Genomic DNA, 5,523 nt, shown 5'->3' on the forward strand with positions numbered 1-5,523 from the left:
TGGTATCATAAATCAGAGTATTATTTTAGATAAAATGTTAGCTCTCAGCCAGCACAAAGCTGTATTTTTGATATCATACAGCAAATGCAAAACTCAGAGCACAAACCCTTCCTAGAACAGGCTGGTAACAGCTATAAATGGAGGGAAAACTAGCAATAAGCCTACTGCTCCAAGTTTCAGGCAGCTAGGAACTATATTTAGGACTTTGAACACAGGAGTTTTCCTAGTGACCTCTGTCCCTCCGCCCCAGCCAGACTGACCTCTGTCCCTCCTCCCCAGCCAGACTGACATAATACCTGAGGTATTCACAAATCATTCAGCTATGTCATACTCATGCTCAGTCCTGCTTTTCTATTGTATATCAGTTTAACAAAAATTAGTGCCAAGCTGTTTATGTGCCTCATCTTTGTGCTCATAAAATAATTATCACTTTCACTATTTTTTTCTTCTGGGAATTTTAAGCTAAATGAAAATGAAGATAATTTGCCCATGGAATTACAGATTGCAATGTAGATTAACCTCCCTAAAGGCTGAAGGGGAATTTCTGTGAATTGTTAACAATGAGGTCCTAAATTTGAATCTCCCAGCACAGATATGTGAACGGGTTAGCTTTGTTATTTTTAAGAGTAAAACAATGTTCTATTAGAGAATATTTTCTTTCTTTTTCTTGGTCATTTAATCTCACTTATCAATACAAATCTCTTCACAGCTATGAAAACTGTGTCAAAACCAAAATGTTCACAAAAACTCCAGAGTTATAGAAGATGGTAGTTGTGTTAGAACACACATTCATTTCTTCCTCCTTGGATTTATTTCCCAGGCTCATGATAGAGTCCACTGTAAGTTTTGTTTTTTAAAAAAAAACCTTGGAATTTATTTACCCTGCTTGCTTCTTTCCTTGGAACCATTTCTGATTCCTGCCTGAGTTTTTTGTGGGGTTTTTTTTTTTAATCTTCTGGTTCAACCACAACCTCTTCTTTGCTGACCATCTTTAAAAAGGCTAAATCTCTTTACGTTTCTAACTGCTAAGTATTGAAAGGTCACCCACCCAATTTTTCTGACTCTTATGATATGATAAAAAATATATCCATTTGGTTCTTGTCTCTGATTTCTGGAATAGAGTTTCAAAACATTTGGAAGTTCTTCAGTGATTGAAGTATCTTTGGTTATTCATAATGAATCCGTTTGAACCATGTCTGGTTATATGCTAATGAGATGACTCCTGGTGGGCCCTTACTTTCAAAGGAGGGGCTAGCCACATCAAAAAGATCAACCTCCAGGGAGGAGAGAGGAGATAGAGACTGAATTTAATCATGTGGCCAATGACATGATACAACCCCAATAAAACTCTGGACATTGAACCATCAGTGGTTGGTGAACACAGTGATGTACTTGGAGGGGACATGTCCATATTCCACATGGAAAGGCCATGGGAGCTCTCTCTCTCTAGGACCTTGATCTATGTACCTCTTCCGTTTGACTATTCCTGATCCTTATCCTTTATGATAAAACTGTAATTATAAGTGTAGTGCTTTCAATGAGTTCTGTGTGTCATTCTAGTGAATTATTAAACTTAAGGGGGTCATGTGAATCCTCAAAGTTATAGCTAATTGGTCAGAAGTACAGGTTATCTTGCCCTGTCTGGCGTAGCTCAGTGGATTGAGCGTGGGCTGCAAACCAAAAGGTCGCAGGTTTGATTCCCAGTCAGGGCACATGCCTGGGTTGCGGGCCAGGTCCCCAGTGGGGGCCACACGAGGCAACCACAACATTGATGTTTCCTTCTCTCTCTTTCTCCACCCTTTCCCTCTCTAAAAAAATAAAATAAAATAAATAAAAATCTTTAAAAAAAGAAGTACAGGTGGGATAGTCTTGTGAAAGACTCTGTCCTTAAATTGTGTGGTGTACACTAACTTTAGGTAGTTAGTGTCAGAATTGAATTGAATTATAGGAGAATGCTATTGAAACACCTCTCTGCCCTCAGCAATCCTCAATGGCTTTCTCAGAATCCATTCTGTTCTCAGAAATCAGGAATGTCAGTTCTTGCTTAAATTTCTTCTCACCCAAACTTTTACAAGATCCCACAAGGACTTTCATGGAGAGGTTTTGTCTGTACCTTAAGTTAAGCTATACTTGACCTCCCAAAGGGCTGCTACACAAAAGGTCTTTGTCTATTTTGGCAGTCACCAGGCCCCCTCCAGTGTTGTTGAAACTTCCTTTCTTTTCCTGGTATTATCATTGGTTCTTGTTTGGTTTTTTGACTCCCTTCAAGTCTTTAATGTCTTCTTTAAATATCCTCTTCTGGAGAGAGCTTCCCGGAACTTCAGTGTCACTTGAATTAGGTTCTAATTTCCTTGCTTGGGGCACTTTTCCTTCCTTTAAAGTACCTATAAAATTTAACTTAGTTTAGTTTTTTTTAATGTTTTATTTATTTATCTTTAGAGGGGAAGGGAAGGAGAGAGGGAGAGAAATATCAATGTATGGTTGCCTCTGCTGAGGACACACAATGTATCGTGTGTCCCCTGCCGGGAACTGGCCTGCAACCCAGGTATGTGCCCTGATTGGGAATCGAACCGAGATCCTCTGGTTTGCAGGCCCATGCTCAATCCACTGAGCTACACCAGCCAGGGCTTAGTTTAGTTTTTTTTTAATTAACTTTGGCTTATTACATTATATAAATTTCAGGTGTACAACATATAATCCATCATTTGTTTATACTACATTGTGCTCACCACCAAAACTCTAGTTTCCATCTCACTATATACTTGATCCCCTTTACATCTTTTATCCTTTCTCCACCATCCTTCCCCACTTTGAACCACTAATTTGTTGTCTGTCTGTATGAGTTTGTTCATTTATTTTATTTTTGTTTTTTAAAATATACCACATATGAATGAAATCATATGGTTTGTCTTTTTTCCATGTGACTTATTTCACTTAGCATAATATCCTCAGAATCCATCTATATTGTTTCAAATGCCAGGATTCCATCTTCTTATAGCTAGGTATTATTCTACTGTGTGTCTCTGTGCGTATATGTATGTGTGTGTATATATATTATAAATAATTCTATAAATAATTATAAATTAATTCTATTATAAGTAATAGAATTATAATTAATTCTATAAATAATTATAATAATTCTATTATAAATAATTCTATAATAAACACAGGTGTGACTACATTCTTTCAAACTAGTGTTTTTGTATTCTTTGGATAAACATTTAGAAGTGCAATAGCTAGATCATATGGTAGTTCTATTCTTGATTTTTTTAGGAATCTCTATACTGTTTTCCATGGTGGCTGTAGAGCAGGTCCTTGAATAACATCATTTCATTATAACATTATAACATTGATGAGATGCCACAAGAACTTAACTTTTGTTTATTAGACTATAGTAAAATTGGTTTCATTATATCTTGTTTCCTTTAAATTCAAAGAACCTATCAATGTTAAGTGAGGACTTACTATACTAACTTATATCCTCATTAGCAGTGTGACAAAGAGTCCCCTTTTCTCCAAATTCTGACTATTGTTGTTTCTTATCTTTTTGAGGATAGCCATTCTAACAGGTGTGAGGTGATATCTCATTATGGTTTTGATTTGCATTTCCCTAAAAACTAATGATGTTGAACATTTTTTCATGTGGCATTCATCTTTTCTGCTGGCATTCTCTATGTCTTGTTTGAAAAAAATGTCCATTCAGATCCTGTGCCCATTTTTAAAAACCTGGTTGTGTGTTTATTTTGTTGTTGTTGTTGTTGTTGATATGTATGTGACTACACAGACATACACATATATCTTATCAGATACATGCTTTGCAAATATCTTCTCTAATTCAGTAGGTTGCCTTTTCATTTTGCTGTTGGTTTCTTTTGCCATGCAGAAGCTTTTTAGTTTGATGTACTGGAAGTTCCATTTCTTTATTTTTACTTTCGTATTTCTTGCTGTTGGAGTTGAACCATAAAAACATTGCTAAGACTGATGTTAAGAAGCTCGCTGTTTAAGTTTTCTTCTATTTTTTATGGTTTTAGCTTTTCAAGTCTTTAATTAATTTTGAGTAAATTCTTGTGTATGGGGTAAGATACTGTTCTAGTTTTATTAACTTGATTGTGGCAGTCTAGTCTTCCTAACACCATTTACTGAACAGTCTTTTCTTTTTTGTTGTGTATCTTTGGCTCCTTTTTCATAAATTAGTTGTCCATATACATGTGCATTTATTTCTGGCCTCTTAATTTTGTTCCATTAATCTTTATGTCCGTTTTCTGCCAGTACCATACTGTTTTTGTTACTAAAACTTTGTAGTATAGTTTGAAATCAGAAAGTGTGATATCTCCACTTTTTTTTCCCATCAGGATTCTTTTGGCATTTTTGGTAGTTTCATACAAATTTTAGATTATTTTTCTTCTATTTGTGTGAGAAAATACACTTGAAATTTTGGTAGACATTGCATTGATTCCGTAGATAATTTTAGGTGACATGGACATTGTAACAATGTTAATTCTTTTAATCCATGAACATGGAATATCCAGCCATTTCTTTAGGTCACTCAGTTTCATTTTTTTAATTTAAGGACATTTTTAAAATTTTTTATTTAATTCTTGCTCAAGTACAGTTTTCTGTCTTGTATTCCCAGCCCTGCCTCCCCAGTGCTCCCCACCACCCTCCCATCTCTGCCCCCCACCCTTAGTTATTGTCCATGTGTCCTTTACACTTCTTCATTTCAGTTCTTCCCTTTTTCTCCTGTGATTCTCTTCCCCCTCTGCTCTGGACCCTATCAGCACATTCTGCATTTCAGTGTCTTTGGTTATATTTTGCTTGCTTGTTTGTTTTGTTGTTTAGATTCCTGTTAAAGGTAGTATCATATAGTATTTGCCTTTCACTGCCTGGCTTATTTCACTCAGCATAATGCTTTCCAGGTCCATCCATGCTATTGCAAAGGGTAGTAGCTCCTCCTTTCTTTCTGCAGCATAGAACTCCATTCTGTAAATGTACCATAGTTTTTTGATCCAGTCATTGACCAATGGGCATCTAGTTTGCTTCCAACCCTTGGCTATCGTAAATTGTGCTGCTATGAACATCGGGGTGCATAGGTTCTTTTAGATTGGTGTTTCAAGGTTCTTAGGGTATACTCCTAACAGTGGAATTGCTGGGTCAAAAGGCACGTCCATTATTAGCTTTCTTAGAAAATTCCATACTATTTTCCACAGTGGTTGTACCAGTCTGCAATCCCACCAACAGTGAACTAGGGTCCACTTTTCCCCACAACCTCTCCAGCACTTGTTGTTTGTTTCTTTGTTTATGATAGCCATTCTGACAGGTGTAAGGTGATATATCATTGTGGTTTGAATTTGTATCCTTCTGATAGCTAGCGATATCAAGCATCGTTTCATGTGTCTCTGGATCCTCTGTATGTCCTCCTTGGAGAAATGTCTGTTCAAGTCCTTTGCCCATTTTTGAAGTGGGTTGCTCATCTTCTTTGAGTGGAGTCGTGTGAGTTATTTGTATATTTTGGAGATTAAACCT

This window comes from Sturnira hondurensis, unplaced genomic scaffold (assembly GCF_014824575.4).
Source record: "Sturnira hondurensis isolate 20B ecotype Veracruz unplaced genomic scaffold, ASM1482457v3 Scaffold0008640, whole genome shotgun sequence".
Taxonomy (NCBI): domain Eukaryota; kingdom Metazoa; phylum Chordata; class Mammalia; order Chiroptera; family Phyllostomidae; genus Sturnira; species Sturnira hondurensis.